We start from the raw sequence: 26,761 nt of genomic DNA, 5'->3' as shown, positions 1-26,761 counted from the left end.
TATTATTTGTTCAAATAAGTTTTCCACTGGTGGCTTTTCCTTTTTCCCTTCTAGTACCCCTATAATTTGGATGTTGGAACGTTTAAAGATGTCCTGGAGATTCCTAAGCCGCTCCTCATTTTTTCGAATTCTTGTTTCTTCATGCTTTTCTGTTTTGTTGCTTCTTTCTTCCTCCTTGTCCTCTCCATTGATTTGAGTCCCAGTTTACTTTCCATCACTATTGGTTCTCTGTGCATTTTCCTTAATTTCAATTTGTGTCGCCTTCATTTTTTCATCTAATTTGTGACTAAAATCAACCAGTTCTGTGAGCATGTTCATCACCAGTGTTTTGAACTGTGCATCTGATATGTTGGTTATCTCTCGGTTGCTTAAAAGTATAGGCTCTGGGGCTTTGATTTGTTCTTCTGTTTGAGCCATTTTTGGCCAGGTCGTGCCTGTTACGTAGTGAGGGGCAGAGCTTTAGGTGTTCACAAGGGCAGGGCAACCCAGTATCTGGGCTGTGACGCTGTATGTGGTGTCAGGGTCAGAGAGGGAACAATGGCTCTTGTTCCACTCTCTCTTGGATTTCATTCCCCTCTGCCACTTCCCCCAAGCTAATTGGGCCCTTCTGGTGCTGGTTCCTGGGTGGGTGGGCTTGTGTACACTCTAGGACCCTGTGGGTCTTTCCAACAAACTCTCCTGTGAGGCTGGGAGTATCTCCTGGCACCTTTTGAATTGGTGCTTTTAGGCTTTATTCCTGTTGCTGGGGCCCTGGGTTGCACAATCTGTCTTGCTGACTATTTTTGCCTAGTTTATGTGTGCTGCCTGAGCTCCTGGGTCAGGCAACCATCATTTTTTTCTGCCACGATTCCTCTCTGCTGGCTGCCGACTCTGCCCCTCTTACAGGTCTGGTTGAATGGTTGTTGGACTTCCGTACAGATCAATTTTTTTTCTGTTCTGGTTGTGTTTTTGTTTCTAAATCTTTGTTGTCCTTAAATTTGGTTGTGCAAGGAGGCACAGTGTTTCTTTCCACTTAGGCCTGCATTTTGGCCAGAAGCCCTAATGAGCTTTTATTTATAGGTTACTTTCTTTTCTGGCTGCCTTGAGCATTCCTCTGTGTGTGTGTGTGTGTGTGTGTGTGAGTTTTTGACAGTTTTAATACCATGGGCCTTGGAGAAGCCTTTTTAAAAAAAATATTTTAATGATTATGCCACTACAGTTGTTTTATTTCCCCCCTTCATTCCCCTCCACTCTGCACACTCCCTCTCCTACCATTCCTCCCCTTTAGTTTATGTCCACATGTCACAGGTTCTTTAGATTCTATATTTTCTATACTATTCCTGCCCTCCCCCTCTATGTTCTACCTACCATCTATGCTACTTATTCTCTGTACCTTCTCCCCCCTTCTCCCACTCCCCTGTTGCTAACCCTCCATGTGATCTTCATTTCTATGGTTCTGCTCCTGATCTAGCTGTCTGCTTAGTTTGCTTTTGTTTTAGGTGTGGTTCTTAATAACTGTGAGTTTGCTGTCCTTTCACTGTTAATATTTTTTATCTTCTTGTTTTTAGATAAGTCCCTTTAACATTTCATATAATAAGGGCTTGGTGATGATGAACTTCTTGAATTTGATTTTTGAGAAGCACTTTATCTGTCCTTCCATTCTAAATGAAAGCTTTGCTGGATAGAGCAATCTTGGATGTAGGTCTTTGGATTTCATGAGTTGGAATACTTCTTTCCAGCCCCTTCTTGCCTATAAGGTCTCTTTTGAGAAATCAGCTGACAGTCTGATGGGAACTCCTTTGTAGGTGACTGTCCGCTTATCTCTTGCTGCTTCTAGGATTCTCTCCTTCATTTTAATCTTGGCTAATGTAATGATGATGTGCCTTGGTATGTTCCTCCTTGGGTTCACCTTCTTTGGGACTCTGAGTTTCCTGAATTTCCTGGAAGTCTAATGCCTTTGCCAGATTGGGGAAGTTCTCCTATTATTTGTCCAAATAAGTTTTCCACTCATGGCTGTTCCTCTTCTTCTTCTGGTACCCCTATAATTTGGAGTGTTTAAAGATGTCCTGGAGATTCCTAAGCCTTTCCTCATTTTTTTGAATTCTTGTTTCTTTATTCTTTCCTGTTTGGTCACTTTTTTCTTCCTTTTGGTACACTCCCTTGATTTGATTCCTAGTTTACTTTCCATCACTATTGGTTTCCTGTGCATTTCCCTTCATTTAAATTAATTTAGCTTGCATTTGTTCATCTAATTTGTGACTAAAATTAACCAGTTCTGTAAGTATCCTGATCACCAGTGTTTTGAACTGTGCATCTGATAGGTTGGCTATTTCTTGGTTGCTTAGAGTTATTGGCTTTGGGGCTTTGAGTTCTTCTTGAGCCATAACGTTTTGGTCTGTTCACGCCTGTTACGTATGAGGGGCAGAGCCTTAGGTGTTCACGAGGGCAGGGCAACCCAGTGTCTGGGTTGTGATGCTGTATGTGGGGGTGGGGTCAGAGAGGGGCAATAGTGGTCCCCTCTGCTGCTTCCCGCTGCTGTGGCCTGCATGATCTGTCTCACTGGTCTTCCTTCGCCTGGTTTATCTGTGCGCGAATGAGTGACTGCAGACAGCCTGCCACCTTGTGCCCTCTCTGGGTCTGCCCGTTGCCACCCCATGCCTGGGATCTACCAACTGTCACCTGCGTGCCTGGGTTGGTCTGGCCTGTGCAAAGGTTTCATGTCTTTTCCTGTGCACCCTCGCTCCACCAGCTGCTGACTCCGCCCCTCTTACCTGTCTGGCTGAACGGTTCATTGTTGTCAGACTTCCGTACAGTTCAATTTTCTGTGTTTTGCTTGCATTTTTGTTACTAAAACTTTGTTGTCTTTAAACTTGGTTGTGCGAGGAGGCACAGTGTTTCCACCTATACCTCCATCTTGCTGGAAGTCCTCTGGAGAAGCCTTTTTGGATTGAGGCAACTAGGTGTTCTGTTTGCTTTTTTGACTCGAGAATTTAGTTATTTACATAAGTTTGGGAATTTGTCATCAATTACTTTTGTGAATAAGTTTTTCACTTCCTTCTTCCTCTCTCCTTCTGGTATGCCTATTATTCTTATATTGCTCTTTCTGATGTAGTCAGATAGTTCTTGTAGAGTTCTTTCATCTTTATTTTTATGCTCAAGTTTCTTTCTTGTTCCCTCTACATCATTTCTAGATTTCTATCTTTGATATCACTATTTCTTCTTTCAACTGGCCCACTTTTTCTATTCTTGCTAGTTTATTCTTGACCTCTTCTGCTGAGTTAGTCATCTCTAGAATTTCTTTTTGATTCCTGTTTAAAGTTTTAGTCTTTTTCATAAAGTACTCATTTTGTTTATTGGTTTGTTTTCTGAGTGCCTTAAGTTTCATGTCTGTATTTTCTTGCATCTCTTTGAGTATTTTTACAAGTGCAATCTTGAATTCTCTGTCATTTATATCACATATTTTCACGTCTTTTAGGTTTTTTTCTGAATACTTTTTATTTTCTTTCTAAGCTACCTCTCTGCTTTGGTTATTTATGGTAGTTGATAGATTCCTTCTCTTTCTAGGCATTCATGTGTGTGTGGCACTTGTCTAGCAGATTACTGGCAGATTAGTGGCACTTGAGTAGCAGATTAATATGAACAGGTTTTTTTCTTACTTTCCAGTAGGTGGCAGCAAGTCCCAAGTTGTTTAGCTCTACAAAATCCCAGTCCCCTGCAGCCAGATTCTGCTGTCAGTGTAACCTTGATGTGTGGTGGTGGAGTGGGCTGGGAGAATGGGTAGCTTCTTTGTTGTTTCCTTCTCTCAGTAAAGTTGACCTTGATTCTCTGTGAGGTTCTTCATGTGCCCTAACCCTAACCCTAACAGAGTATGCTTTTTGCTCAGGGAAGAAAGTAATTCTGTAGTACCAGTTCTTAGGTTTGCAGATAATGTGCTCTGCAATTCAACACAAAGGGCAAAGGCAGATGAGCTCTGGGAGGCTACAGGAAGGCGGGGCTCAGTGGCTTTATTTCTTTGCCTGGAAGGATGACCACCAACAATCACAGATGTGCCCCTCTGCTGTGTCCTCAGGTCACTTGGCCCAGCTGTAGCTCATACTACTTGCTCCTCTAGAAATGCCCACCAAACCTCTTTGATCCTCCCAGCTGTGAAGGGAGTACCATCCATTACCAGATTCCCCCCCTCCTTTGAGCTGAGCTCGGTCTTGACCTCCTAGCTGCAAGGCTGCCTTCATGGTTCATCTGATCCTTTCTCCTGACTCACCTCCCCTTGCCTGCCGTTAGCTATTTCAATGCACAGATCTCAGGCTTGCTTATACATTGAGCAGGGTATCCATTGTTGAGTTATAGCTATTCAAATCATTGAATCTTTAAGGGGAGAGACCAAGGGGATCTCTGATAATGTCCTTTCTCTGATATCACTCCTCTATAAGTTTCTTTCTGCTTACTTTTTTGAATTTAGTTGTAGATGGTGCTGCAAATATATTTAAACAAGAGCTCGCTTGGAATTTGCTACACACAATTTACCCACATGGGCAGTAATGAAGTATGATAGCTGGCTACTTAATTTCTTTCTGTTCTTGGTAGCACCATTTAATTCACTCTGGAATTGTTTTAATCTGTTCCAAATAACATTATTGGGTGCTGTAAGACACCCACTTGACACCATCAAGTCATGAAGAAATATTTCTGAGTCCACCACATTTATAGTATTTTAATAGACAGTATTTCTCCTTTCAGGGATTATTTATTCAGTACAAAGGACCTGTAGGTGTATTGCTAGGTCCTGGGGTGTAGAATGCATACCTTATCAAGTTTACGGTCTAATGCAAAAGTTGGAAAAGCAAACAAATGCTTGTTGTGTATGATATGTACTATGGGAAAGAAGGCATAAGATTCTATGAGAAAGGTAAAAAAGGCCATACAGTCTAAATTATAAGGGATGGAGGGAAGTCAGAGAAGATTCTTGGAGGAGGCAATAACATACTTGAGTTTGAAAAGAAAACTAGCTAGATTAAAAAAATAAAAAAAGGGTATCCTGGGGAAGAGAATCATCAGGCAGAGGAAAAAATATGGACAAAAGGATAGAATAATAATACTAACGACTAATGTGTATTAAGTCCTCATAAGATGCCAACTGCCTCCTGGTTTCTTTTTCGTATATTTTATCATTTAATCCTTTATAGACAAGGACAGAGAAATTTTGAGAGGCTACCTTGCCAAGGAAAAGCAACTTTTACATTGCTAAACTGAGGACTTAATTCTATATTTGCATGACTCCAAAGCCCCTGATCTTAATGTCTACACTGCTGTACAAAATAATGTATTACAGGAGCTGCTCATTGTTTCGGATTTATTAATTCATTCAGCAAACATTTACTGAACCAGATATTGTGCTAGGTTTTAGAGATATAAAGCAAAATCAGAATTGATCATTTTCCAGAAAGATCTTTTGGTTTAATATAGGATCGATATGGCCATGTAAATGGTGGTATAAGTAGATACTATATGAGAGATGCTTGTTAAGGGTATATATGAGATTTAGTAGGGGGATAAAATTTTAGTGAGTGTGAGTGTAAGTGGATGGTTAAGAAAAAAATTAATTGAGAAGATGCACTCTCTCAGTCTTGAAAAATGGGTATGAGAAAAAGAAGATAATAAAACAAGTTGAGAAGAGCCACAGAGATATAAAATAACCTGGATTTAGTGGTAATATCCTCTAAACTCTGTATGACTAAAGAGGTAAAGTATAGAAAGTAGCATAATCAGTTTTTAGAAAATGGAGAAGAAAAATGTTTTGGGAGTAAAATAAAAATTTGGTGAAATTGATTGTGGGATAAGGTTACATGAGAAATATGCAATAATTCTTAGATTTGTCTTGGTTGATTGGAAGACTAGTGATTGCAAATTCTAAGACAGTGCACATGAGTAAAACAGCTGAAATTGAATTGGAGAGAAATAATAGGGATAGTAAGTTTGTTTTTATATACGTTGAGTTAGGCAGAGGTATCTGTAGCTTTTGCCTTGACGTTGAGGACAATGTCTTTGTTGAAGATCTAGATCTGTAGTCATTCACAGCTCTAAAGCAGATGAAGTTTCTCTGGTTGTATGTCAATGGAGAAGAGAAGAAAGTTAATAACACAACAAAAACATACCAATATTTTAGGAATAGCTAGAGGACCTTTAAGGGAAACTAAGAGGAAATGGTTAAGTACACAGTAAAAGAACCAGGTTAGAGTGATATCATTGAAGTAAAATGGAAGGAGAGTTTAAGGATGATGGGAGAGGTCCCAAGTATCTACATGCTCCAAAGAGTTTATGGAAAATGAAGTTTGCAAAGAATTGTTAGGATTTAGCATATTTGTGACAGCAGCATGAGTGAAACAGTGAAGTAGTAAAATATTTGTTCTTGGAACCAATAGAGGACCTGAGTAGGATAAGGGTCATGTGTATGGAGGCCCCCTGGAAATCAGAAACCCAGAGTACAGTGCCATCAATCTACATATTTGTGTAGTTTTCAGGAGAAGCTCTCAGCCGCCCAAGTGTAAGATCAGAGAAGTCTGATTGTTGAATTTATCTAGAATTTGCAGAGTGGATGTGAAAGAAAGATAAGGGGATTAGCATGTGGAGAGCACTGGGAAGAGGGTAGTTAAAAGATTATAGTATGAAAGTTAGGCTAGTGAGAGAAGGAAGCAAAGCTGTGGAGTATGGTCATAAATAAGATAACATGGAGGGATTGAATTTTTGAAGAGCCTCAGGGAAGGTGAAATCCCTAGGAAGATTATTTAGATATTAAATAAATTTGATAATGAAATATAACTAAGATTATTTAAATATAAATTGTAAATCAAGTAATTTAAGAAAAACTTGCAGAATTAGAGAGAATATCAAGTGCTATTCCATGATAATATAGGTGCATTTTGGGTGGCTCCAGAACTGAGAAATGACCCAGAAACAATTCCAGAACAAGCAGCTACCAATATCAAGGGGCCTTGATATTGACAATTCTCCAACTTGATGCTATACTTTTCTGCTTGCTGTTTCCTGAAGACTGTTGTGGTTGAACTTCTACAACCTCACTTCAGTATTTTTAATTTCAGGAAGTTCAGTTGTTGAAGGAGTGTGGCTAAAATAATCTTAATTTCTTGGTCATGACATGCTAGCTTATTGGCTTCCTTGAAATCTTACTCTATTGGATACATTTTCTTGGCATAGCAAGGGTAGTAAAGTATTCCTTGCGGAATGCAATGCACAGGACTTAGGATTTGTTCTTAGTGAGTTTGGTATTTCCAATGGTACTCAATCTCTCCCCATTTTACTCCAATTTACTAAGTCCTCTAAAGAAACCTCCAGGTCCTTCACTGCTCCAACGTTGTCCAACGTGGGCATTGTCAACACTGCTCTCTTACAATAGCTGTAATCTTCATGTCTTTGGTGTGTGTGTGTGGTAGGGGAGAAAAAGGGGCAGAGGGAACTATATCTTGTCCACTTGCCTAAACTTCTTGGTTTCTGTTCCCCATCCAAGCCAGGTCTGAGCACCATCCTTATGATGTCCTGTCATCCTTGGCTGTTTTAGCTGCAATTAAGCTGTCACTGTTGTTTTTATGCCTTGCAATATTCATTGGTTATAGGTCAGACAGTGTTGTGCCTCTGGCAGCTGCTATCCTCCCAGCTGCCACATCAGAAATCTGAAGGTCATCTTTGAAAATTGCCCTCCCCCACAACTTCCTCTTTGCCTCACTTATATCCAATAGTCACAAAATCCTTTAAGTTCTACCTTCTCAATATCATTAGTTTGTTAAATTTCTTCCATCCTCATCATGTTTAACTTTGCTTTCTCTTTCCTGGATTCTAGAAATTGCCTCCTAGTACCTGTTTTCTCTCTTGCCCCTCAATTTTTCACAGGCAGACAGAATTATATTTTCAAAGGGCCAATCTGATTGGCTTGCTCTCTTAATTAAAATCCCTTCAATAGCTTCTCATTTTCCCAAATAGCACCAGTGGTGCTATTGAAAATATTTGTCACATTCTGTGGCACAGGAACCAACTAAACAAAACAGAGAGAAGCCCAATCAGCATGGATGATGGTTATAAGCAGTGAGCTAAATATCTCTCTTGAGCATCCCCCATTCTTATCCACATAGCACTTACAACAATGAATTTGCTATCTGTCTTGTTCCTGTTGAATTTCTGGCTGTGTTGTAAAAACTAAAATATTTTTGATTTTATTGAATAGATGAATTTGTCAATTAAATTCCAGCATATAGATCTATTTGTGAGATCTTAATTCTTATCTTACATTCTGGTGACCTTTAGATATTGAAGAAAATGAAAAAGTACAGCTGTTTTGGTGAAATAGGTCATCATCTATACTTGAGGTAAAGACAGATTTGTCTTCTCTCTTTACCTACTCCTCTAGATACAGCCAGAGTGAGAGGATGATGGATGACATTGCTACCTTTTGAATATTACATACTACGCCTCACTTTTTGTGAGTTTTGGCTTTGCATTTCCTCTGAATGGCTGTGTTTTGATCCTTGGAGGATATTCCATTCAGCAGGACATAGTGAGGCTGCCTCAATGCTAACGGAGTCTGTTCTTCAGTAAAGTTTTTATGAGTGGTTAGCAGGACTATAATGGTAAATTCTTGTTTCCCTGTCTCAGGCAACAATTTCTCTTATCTCACATGCTTTCCTAGAACCTTGTCACTCTGGTATCAAGCATTGGAGTTTATGTCCTTTATCTTTGAAGCTAGGTTGGCCTTTGTGATTGCCTTGACAGAAGTGAGGCTAAATGACTCTGAAGTTAGAAACATAGATCATAAATATACAACACACTTCTGTCTTGTTCTCTTGGAATGTTTGCTCTCAAAGCCAGGTTGCGAGGAAGCCCATAGAGGTGAATGGAGTGGCCACATGTGGAAAATCCAGTCTAACTCTGATTTTGAAGGCAGGAAAAGTCATCTGTCTCAGCTTAAAGACAGTTGGTTAGAAGAAGCCATTTCTCCCTTACTTCACATTTTTGTTCTATTCAGGTCTTCATTGGATTGGATGAGGCCAACCAACACTGGGAAGGCAATTTTTTTTACTCAGTCCACCGATTCAAATGTTCATGACTTAAAAAACAGAAATAGATTAAAAAAAATTTCTTCCCTCTTTTAGCAATTGCATTCTTAAAAAAGCAGAAAGAGAGCTCCAGTCAAGGTTGGTGGTATAGGTAAATGCACTACTTGGAACCTCCCACAACCACATCAAAATTATAATTAAATTACAGAATAGCCATCATTCAGAACTGCCTGAAATCTAACTGGGAAGATGTCCGACAACTAAGTATATAAAAAAGAAGCTACATCGAGACTGGTAGGAGGTATGGAAATGTGGAAGGGGCTAGTCCCACCCCTCATATGGTGATTAAAATTCAGGAGGTATATTTCAGCTGCAGAAGAGTGACAGTCCTAGTGACGTATCAGAACTCCTAGCCCAGGATCCAGTGCTGCAAGGAGAAGTCTCCATAACTTCTGTCTGTAAAAATCAGCAGGGATAGTTGCTAAGAGAGACTGAGGGCTTCTGGATTCCCAGGCATTCCTCTAGAAGGGCCAGCACACTGACTTACTTGGACTCACTCAGTCTGAGCCCCTGCATTGGGGATGTAGCTATAAAGACACGAGGGATATACAGGGAGGAACTGAATTTTTTGGCATTAGGGTAAGAGCTGGAGGGATGGTTTTCTTTTAGACAAAAATACTGACAGAGGTTATTGTCCCTTTGTTGAGCCCTCCTCCCAGAACCAGCAGGTGGGCTCTATATCTGAGTCTCCAACCACCTGGTTATCACTGTTCACTCCATCCTGGTGAGACTTCACCCCACCCAGCTTTCAGGCCCACTCAAGCCACTGTCACCAAACAGCCTCTCTTGGCTCATGCTTTGGACTTTCCTAAAATCACTTTAAACAAGCAGCATCTGGCCTTGGCATGCCCTGGAACTCTTGCTAAGTGGCCCTAGGCTTGGCACTTGTAGTAGCCAGCCTCAGTTTTTAGTGTGACCTCACTTGGGAACCTCCAAGCCAAGCAAAAGTATCAGTCATCAGCAGATCACTCTTAACTCATACTATTGGCCCTGTGCCTGGCATAGGAGGTGGCTGGCTGACTTGCACCGCTGGGACGCCCCAGAGCAAATGCACCTGGTAGACAGCTTTAGACTATACTGGATTGCAACCTAACCACCTCCACAAGCAGCACAAGGCATGAACTCGGCAGGCACCAAAGTCCCACTTAAGAAAGTTCTGCTTTGTGGTGTCAGTCCCTGCACAGCTGTTTCTCTGCTGTAGTCTCAGATGGTCCTTGCAGCTGATTGGTCTTCAGGTCAGTCCTTCCCAGTGATATGTCAACAGCAATCAAAAGTCAACTACAATAGGACAGTGTACACAGCCCACAGAGGAGGTACACCTGGAGTGCCCAGATTGGGTGAACAGAGAGGTTATGCTACTGGGCTCTACAGGACACCTACTACATAAGGCCACTGTAACAAGTCCAGGAGATATAGCAGCTCTACTTAATACACAGGAAAAAAACAAAAACAAAAACAGAAAACAAAAAGAACACAGGGAAGCCACCAAAATGAGGAGACAAAGAAATAGCTTCCAAATGAAAGAACAGGAGAAATCTCCAGAAAAAGAACTAAATGAAATGGAGGCAAGCAAACTACCAAATACAATTAAGAACAGTGGGCCCTGGCTGGTGTAGCTAAGTGGATTGAGCATGGGCTGTGAACAAAAGGGTTGCGGTTCGATTCCCAGTCAGGGCACATGCCTGGGTTGCGGGCAAGGTCCCCAGTGGGGGCATGTGAGAGGCAACCACACATTGATGTTTCTCTCCCTCTCTTTCTCCTTCCCTTCCCCTCTCTCTAAAAAATAAAAAGAAAAAAATAAAATATTAAAAAAACCCGAAACAATGATTATAAGGATGTTCAAGCAACTTAGTGAGAACTTCAATACCATAAAAAAGACATGAAAACCATGAAAAGGACCAGTCAGAAATGTAGGATACACTAACTAAAATGAAGAATAAATAACAGGTATCAACAATAGAGTAGATGAAGTAGAGAATCAAATAAGTAATTTGGAATATAAGGAAGCAGAAAACACCCAATCAGAGTAGCAAAAAAAAAAAAAAATGAAGATAGTGTAAGGATACTCAGACAACTTCACGGGTACCAATTTTAATATCATGGGGTTGTCAGAGGAAGAGAGAGAACAAGAAACTGAAAATCTATTTGGGAAAGTAATGTTGGAAAACTTCCCTAACCTGTTGAAGGAAATAGACAAGTCCTGGAGGAACAAAGGATACCAAAGAAGATGAACCCAAAAAGGCCCACACCAAGACACATCATAATTAAAATGCCAAAGAATAAAGACAAAGAAAGAATCTTAAAAGAAACAGGAGAAAAAGCAGTTAGTTAATTACAAGAGAGCTCCCATAAGACTGTCAGCTAATTTCTCAACAGAAACTTTGCAAGCTAGAAGAGATTGGCAAAAAAATTCTAAAGTGATGAAAAGCAAGAACCTACAGCCAAGATTGTTCTACCCAGAAAAAACTATCATTTAGAATCAAAGGTCAGATAAAGAGCTTCCGAGATAAGAAAAAACTAAAAGAGTTCATCACTACCAAACCAGTTTGAGACATATTAAAGGGTCTTTTTTAAAAAGAGGAAAATATGAGCCCTGGTTGGTGTGGCTCAGTGGATTCAGCACCAGCCTGTGAACTGAAAGACTGTCAATTCAATTCCCACTCAGGTCATACGCCTGGGTTATGAGCCAGGTCCCCAGTTGGGGACATGTGAGAGGCAATCAATTGATGTATCTCTCACACATTGATATTTCTCTCCCCCTCTTTCACCCTGTCTTCCACTCTCTCTAATAAAAGTAAATAAATAAAAAGATAAAAATATGAATGATAAAATGTCAATAAACACATATCTGCCAACAGTTATTTTAAATGCAAATAGATTAAATGCTCTAATCAAAAGACATACAGTGACTGAGTGGATAAGAAAACAAAATCCTTACATATGCTGTCTACAAGGGACTCACTTCAGATTGATAGATAGACACAGGCTGAAAGTAAAGGGATGGAAAAAGATCTATTATGAAAATGGAAAAAAAGCATAACATAAAAGCTGGAGTAGCAATACTTATACCGGATGAAACAGACTTAAAACAAAGGCTATAATAAGAGACAAAGAAGGCCCTAGAAAATCTACTTCTGGGTATTTATTTGAAAAAACCCAAAATGCTAAACAAAAAAGACATATCCATATGCTTATTGCAGTATTATTTACAACAGTCAAGATATAGAAACAACCTAAGTGTCTGTCAGTAGCTAAATGGAAAAAGAAGAAGTGATACATATATACAACGAAATATGACTCATCCATAAAAAGGAATGAAATCTTGCCATCTGTAACAATGTAAATGAACCTAGAGGGTATTATGGTAGGTGAAATAGGTCAGACAGAGACGGACAAATGCCATATAATTTCACTTATATGTGGAATCTAAAAAGCAAAATAAACAGGCAGAGCATAAACAGGTGAATAGATACAGAGAATATTTGGACAGTTTTTGGGTGAAAGAGGTGTTGTGGGGAATCAGTGCAAAAGATGAAGGGATTTAGAGGTAACAAATTGGTAGTTACAGAATAGTCATAGGGATGTAAAGCATGGGGTACATGGTCAATACTGTAATAACAGTGTATGGTATCAGATAGGTATTAAATTTATTGGGGTGATCACTTCACAAGCTATGTAACTGTCTAATCACAGGGTTGTACACTTGAAACTAATATACCATTATACATCAACTGTAATTTAAAAATAAAAAAAGCAGAATGAGCAAAGACTATGTCAAATTTGGCGAGAGTAATACAGGTGTATTCATATTCTTGTTGAATGTTTTAAACATTTCTAATATTCAAAACCCCATTTCATCATGTTTTTTTCATTTTTAAGATAGATCTGTATGTGCAAGTCTGGCCAGTGGATCAATTAATGGCTCCTCACTTAATATTCATTTACTCCCCACTCCATTGCAGTTAAATGGATTCCAGTGACTGTTTCTGGCTGATGGGCTGTGAAGGGAAGTGATAAGGATAACTCATCAGTAATGACCATGGAAACTGTATTGGCACGAAGGAACTGCAACCTGGAGGCTTCCTAGATGCCTAAGCCACCAGGAGGGGCACAACGGTCTACAGACCACATGGCCTGCAGTAGACACAGAACCTGGTGTTGTGAACCACAGAAAGTTAGAGTTGTTTGCGTAGTCCATCCGGACTAGTATAAATACCAGCAGCTGGAACTACGATTTGTATGGCTGGTTGCCACCAGGCTGTGCTTTGTGAATTCCCAGGGGAGAATGCCCTACCCAACCATGCATATTGTTTAGTTTTCCACTTTTAAACATAAATGGACAGCATGTGGGTTAGTTAAGTAAATGCTCCTGTATTAAAGAGAGGACCATAACAAACAAACAAAAAATACATCTCGGAGGAAATGGAAACAAACCAGTGAGCAAAAGTAACTTTAAGAAATAGTATAGTTTATTGCTGTGGACCACTCTGCCTGGTTTCAGGAATTATAACTCTAACTCTACCCCCTGTGGCTAAGGATGAGCAAGCGACCTCTGGAATGTGAGCCACAGGAGACAAAAGCTTTTCTCTGGTAGCACATGCTGCCTCAGTTTCTTCTCCCTGCCCCCAAAGCTTAGTCTGTGTTGTTGATGGGTAAGTCTCCTCACAGTGGGGAGCAACCTAAATCAGACATGATCACTTGGGAGGCCATCATGGAAGGACTCAGGGGGCTGCAACAAAGAGCAAGCAATAGACCTGTGCCCCCCAGCTATGTGACATAGCCTGAGTCCCCATGTTCTCTAGGAAAAGCGCTTCCTGGCTCTAATCCCCTTAAGCCTGAATACCTGATGGTGAGGGGTGCAGCTCCTTGCCTTGCCAGAGCGGATCCTGGGCCAGGGGGTGGGGGGGGGAGATCTGGCATCACAAAGAATTCCTCAAAAACCTGTAAAATCTGCTCTGCTAAGAGTGCTTTCATTCATATGTTAAGGGTCCGAGCAGGAAACCCTAAAAATTTCTGCAAAACCTCCTTCATGACAGACTCTGACTCAGACTAAGCCCTCAGATTTCTTTAAAATGTTATCTACTGTTTGATCCTTGCCACCCTGTATTCCTGTGTATTACAACCCAATAAAAGACCCTGGAGGAGGGGGCTGGAGGCCTTTTTCCCCTGAGAAACTGGCCACTGCTCAAGGCCCCTCCCTTTTGAGGGACTGGCCTTCTCTTCTCCTCAAGCAGATCATGTCTTGGAAGTTTTTACTTTCATCCAGGGCAGATGGGGGGACTTGCAAGAAAAGTTGCTGCCACAGTTTATACTCTAAATGGAATGTTGGGAGACAGTTTATTCATGAAACAAAAACAGGTTGCCATTAGAAAATATGTGAAGAAAAAGCCTTTTGGAATAAACATTAAAGTGCAACAGCTGGAGTTAAAGTGCAGTAAAAGAGTTGGAAATAAAGTTAAGAAAACCTTCTAGAAAGAGAAAACAGAAAAAATGGAAAGTTAGGGAATTAATTGAAGGAGTGAGGTACTGAAAGAATGCTAAATCCTTCTATTGCAAAAATAAAGTATCAATAACACCACTGAACTTGCTTAAATAGGAACTGTTCATATGAGCATGTCAAGAGAAGTTTTTATTAGTACTATTTACCTTTTAAAACTATGAATATGCATTAATTGGATAAAATATATTCCTTATTTCTCCTTTTTATTTTTTTAAACGATGGCACTAATGACACTTTGAGCCAGATAATCCTTCATTGTAAGACCATCCCGTACACTACAGGATGTTTCATAGCATCTCGGTCTCTACCCACCAGACAACAATTACACCCCTTCACGTTCCTCCACAGTCATATCAACCAAAAAGTCTCCAGGCGTTGTCCAGTATCTCCTGGGAGATAAAAGTAACCCCCGTTGAGAACCGGTGCCCTAACCTTATACTATACAACCATTGAAAACAAACAAAAAAAGATAGAACTACAGAAGTTCTCCAGATGCTGATCAACAACATATTAAAAACACTTAGGGTTCACTTTGAATTTTACGGGCTGTTAAGAGTCCATGGGCTTTGAGATGTAATTTCTCAGCATCTTTGCTTTTACATTTGAGATGTGTTATGTTGTGTGGGTAATGCTGTTTGACTAAAATTAATATTCTAATGCCCACAGTGTACCTTGACTTTCTTCTTAGCCACAGTGAATTGATTAGCAAATCTAACATGAGAGGCACTGAGAGTCCTCTTGGGTCCCTGCTGGACTGTGTGCACACCCTTCTTGTTCAGAAGTTGCTAAACAATAATCCACTGTTCCAAAGGAGAGACCTAACTGTGGAAGGGAAGTATTTAAGACTAACAAGCTGTGTAAGCTGGTTACTGCAGTAGCAGTTGTTGCTTTGTGTGCTTGCACTGTTTGGAGGAAAATCCTGCAGTTTCAACAGAACTCCTCTTGTGTCTATATTAATCAATGCTTTTTTTGTCAACCAGAAGTTTGCCTCATGCTTTCATGCTGACAGAGTAACTGTCAGCTAAGAATAGAATAAATAACACATAGGATAATAATAGATAGTTGCATTTCATTTTCTTTTTAAAGTTAATATATTATTATTATTATTATTATTATTATTATTATTATTATTATTTTATACTCACCCAAGGCCATTCTTTTCATTGCTTTTTGAAAGAGAGGAAGGGAGGGAGAAGCATCAATTGGTTGCCTCCCTTACGTGCCCAGACTTGAACCTGTGATTAAGGATTGAACCCACAACCTAGGTTTGTGCTCTGACCAAGAACTGAACCCACAACCTTCAGTTATGGAGACGATGTTCCAACCAACTGAGCCACACCAGTCATGGTGACAGTTACATTTCTGATGGCCACAGCCTTTAGTCTGGAGAGTTTGTCAGTCTTGGTTCCAGTGTCTGCAGGCTGATTTCTTTTTGATTAGACACATGACACTTGGGATTTCACTTCTCAGTTTGCATGGTGTAATGACCTGGTTGAGGAACCACATGTCAAGGGGTGTGTTTCTATCACCTGAAACGGAATGTTTTCTCACTTTTTTGAGGTACATTTTCTTGGTTCACTTCTAGAGACTCTAAGGAAGAGTAATTTTACAGCCCAGCAAGGGAGAGAGAGAGAGAGCCCTTAAAAAGTGTTCTTCTTCTTCTTTTTTTAAAGGTATACATGCATATATATTAGACATAAGGCTATTGAAAACAATAGACTACAGTATAGTGTAAACATAAATTTTACATGCACTGGGAAACCAGAAAATCAGTATCTTACTTTATTGCAATATTCACTTTTTAAAAATTGTTGTTCAAATACAGTTGTCTGCCTTTCCCTTCCACCTCTCCCCCTGAACCCCTTCTTAATGATTAACTTATTGTTTTAGGTTTCTAACATCACACTGATTTAGAATTGCTTTCTGTTTGATTTAACTCCCCCTAACCCCTTCACAGGGCATCTTCCTGTGTCTGGCCAGCTGACCCACCTCTTCCTGTGGCAATGCCAAAGAGTCTCCCTTTTTCCCTTAGCAGCTAGACTTTCTGGCTTGATTTGTCCTGGGCCTGTGAGTTAAAAAACAAGCAGAGACATTCTTTCCATTCCTACCTTTCACTTTGCTTGCACCCACGGCATTTCTGGGGTGCTGTGTAGCAGATGGAGAGACTGCTTCAGCTCGTGAGCAGTTTACCTTAGTGATTTGAACTGGAAATGAAGAACTGCATGGGTTTGTAAGACAGACACATCAAGACTCAACTTTTAAAGTTGCCAAATTTTCATAAATCTACATGAAAGCAGCCTAGTCAAAGGCGATATATGTGTCCTTTTTCATTAAAGAAGTAATAGAATGCCATTTTCAGGACCATAAAATTTGTCTATTTTCTTGAGGGTGGATTTGAACTTAGAGGTTGAATTGTAAACTCATTCAAGGACTTAACAAAGGGTACATGTGGTTAAATGAAAGCAATAGTCAGGAAATCATATTTTTGGAGCATATTCTTTTAGTTAATATGAGTGACTATAGAGCAGATATGACAATTTTACCTGCATATCAAAAAAGGCAAGATTCTCAGGATTTCCAGAGTTTAGGAGCCAAGATAATGAGAAAACGATTTAGAGGACTTAAAAACCCACAGATAAATGGTTAATTGGTAACTACTATATTTTGCTGTGTATAATGTGCACCCATGTTTCTGGCTCAAACTTTTAGAAAAAAATCTTTTATTTTAATTTTTTATTAAATTCAATGGTCTGTTTATTTATAATTAGAAACAAAACCAATTATCATATTCCAGGGTGTTATTTTGCATACAGATATTGTCATTGCTTTCTAGAGTTACACTTTTGATGCATAAGCATAAATAAAAGAATTAAAAACATTTATATAGATTCAGAATTAGCACTACCCATATATAATGCACATCCTTATTTTTCCCTCAAAAATTGGGGCAAAAATGTGTATATTATACATGGCAAAATGAGATATTCCTGTTGCTACCTTCTTCCATTGTAAAAACTGTAGGTGGCATTCTGTATCATCTTGGCTCTTCAGGACTGACCTGGTATGTGACAGGGATAGCTGCCCAATGAACTAAATGCCACATTTGTATACAATCATCCTTTAAACTGAGATAACTATGCTATGGGAGTTGAAAGTGATTGGAACTTTGAAGGGAAGTCCACCTTTTGTAGTGATGTAGTTCTTCAGGAAGTTAATGGATAAAGCAGCATTCCCAACCAGTCTTTCACTGGAGGAAGTGTATTGCTCCACCCTTATGTTTTCATTTCTCAAATTTAACGAACAATTATGGAGCATTTATTATGTTCCAGGCAGCATGGCTAGCACCAGGAATACAGAGACTCAAATACACTATCGTTGGCCTCAAGGGACTCATATTCTAGTGGAGGGCAAGACATCTAAACAGATGTTTATGAATCTGTAGTAAGTGCTAAGGTGGAGTCACACCCAACCCAGGCTGGAGGAGTTGGTGGCTTTGGGTGAGATGTGTTAGGCAGATCTTGACTGACAGAGAGAGATAGGTTTCTCAGGAGGAGGAAGCATGCATTCCAGGAGTTCTGGTTCAGACTTTTCTTTACTTCATGGCTGGCTGGAACTTATGTAGAGGCTGAAAAAGGTCACGGGAAGGGTTCATAATGGTTTTATGGGGGAAGGGGTCATGTCATAGGTTGCTGCAGATAATAGAACTACATTTAGGTGTAACCTGTTCTACTAGGTTAACCTTCTCCAGACTCTTCCTTGTATTATAACCTAAGGTTTTTTGATGGTTGGGTGGTTGTTAGACAGACAATTCCATGTGACATCATCCGAAGCCTGTTGTGCCAGTGAGGCAAGTTGTGTTAAAAGAGTGACAAGGCTAACACATTTGATGAAACAATCAGAAAGATTAATGATTATTAGGTACCATTTAATGCATATGTTGATGGCTGCTTGCTTGTCAATATGAAACTGGTGTTTAATCTTACATGGAAACTGGATTTAGGTGCAGTTTCTAATTGCTTTTCAACTACAGGGAAGGGGGAGGCAATTCACCATTTGTGTTAAAATACAAAATACTTGATTTTGGGGGGTGGAATGTGTTTATGGGCTAAACAGATTTCAAACAATTCATGCAAGAACCGTATGTAAGCTGCCAGGGAGCTATGTGTAAAACTAACCTTTAGGAACTAACTCTTTATAATTGAAAGACTGCTAATAATTACATATTTAAGTGACAGGGTCAGTATTTGTTTTGACTAAAGATAGTGTAAAATTTTAATACCAAAATAAGAACATAAGCATTATTAGGCTTTTCCCTCCTTATTAGTAAGGATTTATAAAACAACTCTGTCACAAAGCCTGGACAGATGGTTTCTATCAGACCATAACATAAAAAGCCATTAGATAGTAAGGTTTGCCAATTAAGGGTTTATCTTTGCACCAGAGGCAGCAGACATGTGATAAAACTGTGTCATTTCCCTTGCCTGTAAACTGCAGAACTGGCTAGCAGCAGATCAACTGTATAAAATTCCTTATCTTTATGCGCAAATCATTTACTCAAACTTGGCTTCCTGCTTAGCTATGTTTTACTTTTTTGCAAATTTACTGAATATTATAAGTCTAGGGATGTAGTAATTCGGAGAAAAGCTCTTGCCCTGGTTAGGAGGAAAAAGTACATGATAAAGTGAATGTATTCTGGACAAAGAACTCTGGACTTCTGAGTGCTTATTAGCTCAGAGAGAAAGAGGAAATCTGGACTGAGACTTTAAAATGCTCCTGTCAACTCCTATTAATTTACCTCAACTCTAGCCTGTGAAGCTGAGGTCTAACAGGTGAGTGTGGCTTCTACTGGACTGGAAACCCCAGGGCAAGGAAAGGTGCAGCCTCTCCAGTGGAAGAGGGAACAGTGCTTTAATACAGGGCTATGGCTCATGGTGCTGCCTATGTGTGGCTTTTTAAAAGGTGTCCTTTCTGGGCAGGGTAGAGTCTTGGAGAGCAGAGTGCAAATTGGATTTCAGCCCTGACTCATCTCAAACAGTCATAGCCTGAGTGTCCTGTGTCTTAATAGAGGTCTGTGAAGGGAGGCCTCCAGAGTAGCTGCAGAGAGGACATGCTCTAGATTCTTAAGTTCAAGAGTAAGGCTCATGTTTGCCTTTTCCTCTGTTTTATCTGGTGCCTAATACAAAGCCCAGCTCAATAAAGATTTGATCTAGAACTATAACTGATTAGCTCACAAATAGGTGAGTTAGTAGATTAGAAGAATTGTCACTTGACCGTCTCCCCCCAGTACTCTTAAGGAATGGGGGTGCTTCCTTTATGATAGGCAATTTGATTCTCCTGTGAGTCTAGACTGACAATTCTACTCATTGGCTGTTAGGATAAAATGCCGCTCATTGGCAGGTGTGACTTGCCTTCCAACTGCATCTACATCAGAAGGGGCTACAGTAAGTACTTCAGTCCATTGTTAATCATAGTACAGCCAAATCACTACAGAGACATGTGAAAATTCATCAAAAGTTTAAAGTGAAGAAATGCAGATGGGAAGTCAGAAACAGAGAGGCAAAGAGGAGAAGCAATGCATCTGCGGATAGAGCAACTGGGAAGTAACAGCTCAGCAGGGCCACTTTCCTCCTCTAACGGCACTTTCCTCCCTTTGTTCTTGTCCTTTCTAGCTATAGGGAATGTCTTTTCTGAGCAGGTGTGAAGCTTCCCCCTTCTTTTTCAGCAAAGATGCTCCCTGCTAGCTTAGTACCCAGGTCATCAGAACAGACACCTGTGTGATGAAACAGGGCTCTCCTGTTTGGATAGATTACATTAACTGCACATGCCCGAAGCATGTGAACTTTCTTTTGAACTTTCTAGTCTGTATTCCAACTGGGTTCTGATACTGTGCTAAAATATATTTCACAAGACTCAGGTTGGTACCACATATCCCTTCTTTTGCTCTTGTTATCTGCTGTACTCATGTTTTGACTCCATGGGTGAATCAGACGCACAGGAAATTGATGCCCCGCTTCCTCCACCTCCAGAAACTGATTCAGAAACTACTCATTTTGCCATGGAGACGGAGATGAAATGCTAGCAGCGTTTTCAATTTCTTTCATGATCCTCTTCTGTTTCTAAGAAATTTCTAACTGTTGACTTCTAAATTTGTGGTCCTTCTGGCAGTTATTTTTGTCCTTGTGAAAGCTTGACAGGAATCAGAATTTAGTAAATTTCATCGTGTGAAATGTTTTTGCATCAGGACTTGAATTGGATCTCTCAGAATTTAGGTGGTGCTAGGGAGGGCAGGGGATTGCTGAGGCAAAGAAGGGCAAGAAAGTCTTTTACTGCTTTACATTCTGCACAATCTTCATGAAAATGATGTTTATTTAGCTTAATTTGGGAACAGGTAATATGTGCTATAAAGAGCAGGTTTCATAGAAAGCTGGTTTGTTTTTCTTAGCCAAATATTTTTGCATTCTCGAATATAACCTCAGTTATAGAAGAGTTACAAATTAATGGCTCAGAATATCATCATCATCTTCATTTCCTGGTGTGGGGCTATAAAGAGGTGATGCTGAGGGTCTGTGGGTGAAAGAAACGGTGCCCAGAAACACTCCAGGGGAGGTGAGCACACAGCCAGGGAACCCATTTACTAGACGAGTGAAGGAAGGTATAAGTCCCATTTGACTCGTCAGCAATTTTGCTTCGCAGCAGAGGGAATTCTAGCAAATTGTATTTAGGAGAAGAAATAAAAATGGCTTGGGGTGAGGCTGTTAAGTCTCCAGTGGTAACATTTGAGATTTAATAATGACTCTTGGCTGATTCCTACAGGAAAGGACCGTGTCGACCAGCTTACATCAGCACGAATTCTTGCCCTCATTAGCTTCAGGAATGTCAAGATCTCGGCTTGTAAATTCTCACCCTTCACCCTGGTGTAACAGATGCCCTGCTCATGGCTGCAAATGAGGTAGGAAAACATTTATTTTTCAGGAAATTTAAGTGATTGGAATATTGGGCTCAATATTTTCTTTTGAATTATGCTTTTTCTGCTAGATGTGTGACTAGATAAAAAAATAAAGAAAAAAATTTTAAATGAACTTTACCGGAGGCAAAAATGGTAAAGCCAAGCATTGCTTAGCTTAAGAAAAGAACAATTAGCAACTGAAAAAAATAAAAGACTGAGAGCAAAAGGATGACTGGTTTTAAATATTTCTTTTATTATTTTTAAGTAAAATATAATAAAAAAATCAACTTTCTTATACCTTAGAAAGCCATCTACATTTATGGAAGGTTGGTTTTAAAACATTACTTTCATTTGGTGTGAAGACTCTCAGAGGAAAATGAACAATAAATATCAGAAAATAAATATTAAAATATTTATGAGATTTTTGCCTTAGCTTTGTGTGTAATGGTATGAAGATATTAGCAAAGTTTTGTTAATTTTGATTTTTTTTTGAATTTAGGAGAGAATCTATAATTATGTCCTGTGCAAGATGCAAATCAATATTTATATTTTGAAAACTTTCCCCCCTATAGCAAGAAGTATGACTTATGAAAATATACTTAAGGTGATAATTGTAAGCACTTACAACAAAATAACAGTATATGAGGGGGGAATTCCCCAAAACCCTGAATTTATGTATAAAAAATTGCGTATTTATTCTTACATGTTTAAACTTCAGTCACCTTCAAAGTACTCTTTATTTGGTACAATACACCTATCAAGGTGTTTTTTCACTGCTCAAAACAGTTTTTGAACTTCTTGATTTTGATACCTTTTAGTGCTTCTGCCATTTTTTATTTTACTTCTTAACACCAGCAAAACATTTCTCTTTGACGACTTTTTTTAATCCGAGGAAACACAAGAAGTTGCTCGGGTAAAATCAGGTGAATAGGGAGGGTTAGGCATGGGGGTCATGCTGTTTTTGGTCAAAAACTGTTGAACAGTCAGTGCAGTGTGGGCTGGTGTGCTCATAAATCACCCATCATGAAATGGTCAAATGTGTTGAAAGAGTCTTCAAAAAAAAAAGAGAAAGAAAGAAAATTCACTGAAGCCGAATGCAGCCTCTTATAACAATGCCCAACTGGTAAACTGATATCAAATGGGTTCCTAGAATACTCACCTAGTGGGGGAAGCACGTACCACAAAGGGCTTGGACTCCAGAAGACAAATTCTGTATTTTTTGGGGGGAGGCGTCCTCCCTCACACATCGATCCAGGATGTTTTGGGAAGAGGATAGGAAGGGGAATACATTCATGACCATGCTTGAGTGCTGAATACTATATAACACCAACAAAACAGCATCAGATATGATTCAGTGGTACCTGGTCCTCAACAGCAGTGTGAAACATTGCCCAGTGATGAAAACTTCATTAGGAAGCAAGCTTTGTTGATCACCTATTAAATGTTACCTCATTCTGCAAACTTAAGTTTAGGACCTGGGCCAGGAATCATAGCAGTTTTCTTTGAATCTTCTTTATATGCTAAAAATATTCCAGGGGGAAGTTAGATACTGAGGAATTATATGGAAAGGATTCTGGACTAGAAACTTAAAAGCCTGGCTTGACTTCTGATGAAGATGGTGACATCTTCACAGGTAAACACAACTGACCTTGTTGCACAACCGCATCAAAATTACAATGAAATTATAAAATAACCATCACTCAGAACTGGCAGAAAGTGAGTTGAATGGAAGTTTGACAACTACAAAATTAAAAAAACTCCATCTAGACTGGTAAGAGGGGTGCGGATGTGGAATAGGCTGGTCCCACATCCAAGTGTGGTATACAAAAATTTGGGAGGGATACCTCAGGTTTGAGAAGTTCCAGCCCCACACCAGGCCCTCCAGCCCAGGTTTCCACTGCCAGAAAATATGTCCCCATAACTTCTGGATGCAAAAATCAGCAGATATTGAATTGGTGGAAGAAACGTTTGGAGTCCTAAGCAGTTCCTCTTAAAGAACCCACACATGGACTTACTTAGACTCACTCTGTCTGAACTCCAGCCCTAAGGTAGCAGCTTGAAAGGTACCAGTGGCATACAGAGAGGACTGAAGTGGCTGGCATTAAAGCAAGGGCTGAAGGACAGCTTTCTGCCACACAGAAGTATGGGCAGAGGCCATCGTCTTTTTTCTGAACCCACCCCAACAGAGCCACAGAGCTGACAGGTGCATGCCATATCTGAGACTCCATCAACCTGGCTAACACCATATACCCAGCCCTGGAGATCTTCTGAAGCTCTGTCCCACCCAACTTACAGCTGTTAATAGTAGCTTTTCCCATATGAATGGTTGGTCTTGGCTCATGTTTCACAGCTTCCTAAATCCTTTCGAATAAGTAACAGCTGGCGTCAGTGAACCCCCAGCCCCCATACCTCTTGCTAAGTGGCTCCAAGCACAGCAATGGTAGCAGCCAGCCTAGATTCACAGCTTGGCTTTGCCTAAAGTCTCCCTTGCCTACAGCAAAGCAGAAGTAGTAGCCATCTCAGATAGACTTATAGCTCAGGGAGAGTGGTCCTGGGCAAAACACAGGTTGGGGCTGATTTTGGCCTTCAGCACCTGGGAAAACCCAGGGCCTGTGCACACAGTGGACAGCTGTCCATGACCATGTCAGAGCACCACCACCCTGCCCCTGTGCGGCTGATCCTCCATGGAGGGCAGAGGTTGGTGGTCAGTGCTCACAGCTAATCCTTGCAAGTGATGGGCCTGGATAAATTCCTCCCACTGACCTGCCAATAGCAACAAAGTCTCAACTATAAAAAGGAATACTCAGCCCACATGAAGGGTGCGCCTCAAGTACCAACCTTGGGTGAAAGGGAAGGATATGCCACAGGACCCTACAGGACACTTACTACACTAGCATGACAGGGAGTCATAGCAGCTCTACCTAATACATAGAAACAAACACAGGGGGGCTGCCGAAATGAGAAAAGAAACATGGCCCAAACCAAAGAATGGATCAAAAAGAACTAAACAAAATGGAGATAAACAATCAGATTCAGAGTTCAAAGCACTCATTATAAGGATGCTCAAGGAACTTATGACCTCAGTAGGATAGAAAAGGTCCAGTCTGAAACAAAGGATACACTAATTGAAATGAAGAACAATTTACAGGGAAACAACAGTAGAGTGAATAAAGCCGAGAATCAAATCAATAACTTGGAATATAAGTTATATAAAAAAATCAACCACTCAGAACAACAAGAGATAAGAAGCCAAATAAATGAGGACAGTGTAAGCAACCTCTGGGACAACTTCAAGTGTTCCAACATTTGCATCATAGGGGTGCCAGAAGAAAAAGAGAAAGAGCAAGAAACTGGACATTCCTTTGAAAATATAATAAAAAAACTTCTTAAAATTGTTGAAGGAAATAGAAATGCAAAGCCAGGAAGCACAGAGAGACCCAAACAAGACTGATGCAAAGAGACCAACTCTAAGACACATCATTATTAAAATGCCAAAGGTTAAAGATGAAGAAAGAATTTAAAAAACAACAAGAGAAAAGCAGTTAGTTACCTACAAAGGAGTTCCCATAAGACTGTCAGCTACTTTCTCAAAAGAAATTTTGCAGGCTAGAAGGCATTGGCAAGTAATATTCAAAGTCATGAAAAGCAGGGACCTATAGCCAAGACTGCTCTACCCAGCAAATATATCATTTAGAATCAAAGGGTAGATAAAGAGCTTCCCAGACCAAACAAAACAAAACAAAACAAAACATAACAAAACAAAAAACTAAAGGAGTTAATCACCAAACCATTAGTATATGAAGTGTTAAAGGAACTTATTTAAGAAAAGAAGATCAAAACTATGAACAAAAGATGGCAATAAATACATACCTATCAACAATTGAATCTAAAAAACAAACTAAGCAAACAAGAAGAACAGAGACAGAATCATAGATACAGAGAGTGTTTTGATGGCTGCCAGATGAGAGGGGTGTGTAGAGGAATGGGTGAAGAGGTGAGGGGAATAAGAAGTACAAGTAGGTAGTTACAGAATAGCTAGGGGGATGTCAAATACAGTATAGGAAATGGAGTAGCCAAAGAACTTATATGTATGACCCACGGACATGAATAATGGTGGGGGCATTGCCTAGGGAGTGAAAGGTGCTGGTTGGAGGTGGGTAGAGGGGGAGAAATTGGGACAAGTATAATAGTGTAGTCAGTAAAATATAATAAAAATAAAGGCTTCTAATTTCAACTGTATCACTAATTAAGTCTATCAAACAACACATATGAAAATGTTTTTGGTTTCAGTTTCCTCATCAGTAAAATGATAGGTGGTTTTCCTCCATGACCTACTATGGTTGCCTGTAGCTCCTCAAATCACTGTGGCCAATGGAGACTGGTTGTGTTTGAGACCTTGGGTGGAGATTTTGCCTTGAGGGTCTAGTCCTATGAACATGTACACAGCCTGTACCTTCTTTATTTGTGATATTGCTAGTATTGGTTAGGAGATTTTGATTGTGATTGATAAGTTTGGACACCAGGGGAGATAGTAATTTAAGTAATTTCAGTAATGAAATGGAGTTGAAGAATATAAATTGTACAAAGTTAAAGGAAGTCAGTGCAATCTTATGGCAAGGTTTGAACACTATGGAAATAAGACATGGTGCTATTTACAGGTGGCCAAGCTGCCGAGTTTTGTTGAAAACAGCTTTGCTTTCTGGTCGGAACATACTGAGATATTCAGGTGCTATGCTCTGGAGACCCCTCGCTGCTCAGTTTTGCTGACAGGGACCAGAACTTTGGGATTTTACTCAACTGTACCACTAGGTGGCACTTATAGTGCATTCTCTATAATAAAGCTGCTTTTCTTCCAAGGGGCGATATCTTTCCTGTTGCTGAATTTGCTTAGTGGCCACAGTAGGAGATCCTAGTCCTAGGACCTCCTGGCTATACCTTGAGTAAATGATTTCATACTGATATAGCTCATGTTCTTAGAGCAAGTGATTTTTATTCTGAATCTTCCTGGAGAATGTTACTTAATGATTTATTGGGCTCATTTCCTCTATAACTATAAAAATACCAATAGAATGAAGTCAGGACTATTGTGTGAGCAAGTTATTGTTTTTTTGAGTGCTTTCAGATAAATGAGTCTTTTCCTCATCCACACTATCACCACAGGAGAGGAGAATCTCTCAGGTAAATCCTTCAGGGAAAGATTTTCTTGATATCTGA

Source organism: Artibeus jamaicensis, unplaced genomic scaffold (genome assembly GCF_021234435.1).
Source record: "Artibeus jamaicensis isolate MK-2021 breed Jamaican fruit bat unplaced genomic scaffold, CSHL_Jam_final scaffold_286, whole genome shotgun sequence".
In the NCBI taxonomy this organism is placed as follows: domain Eukaryota; kingdom Metazoa; phylum Chordata; class Mammalia; order Chiroptera; family Phyllostomidae; genus Artibeus; species Artibeus jamaicensis.
The sequence above is the reverse complement of the archived record's forward strand: the minus strand, read 5'-3'. Positions refer to the sequence as shown.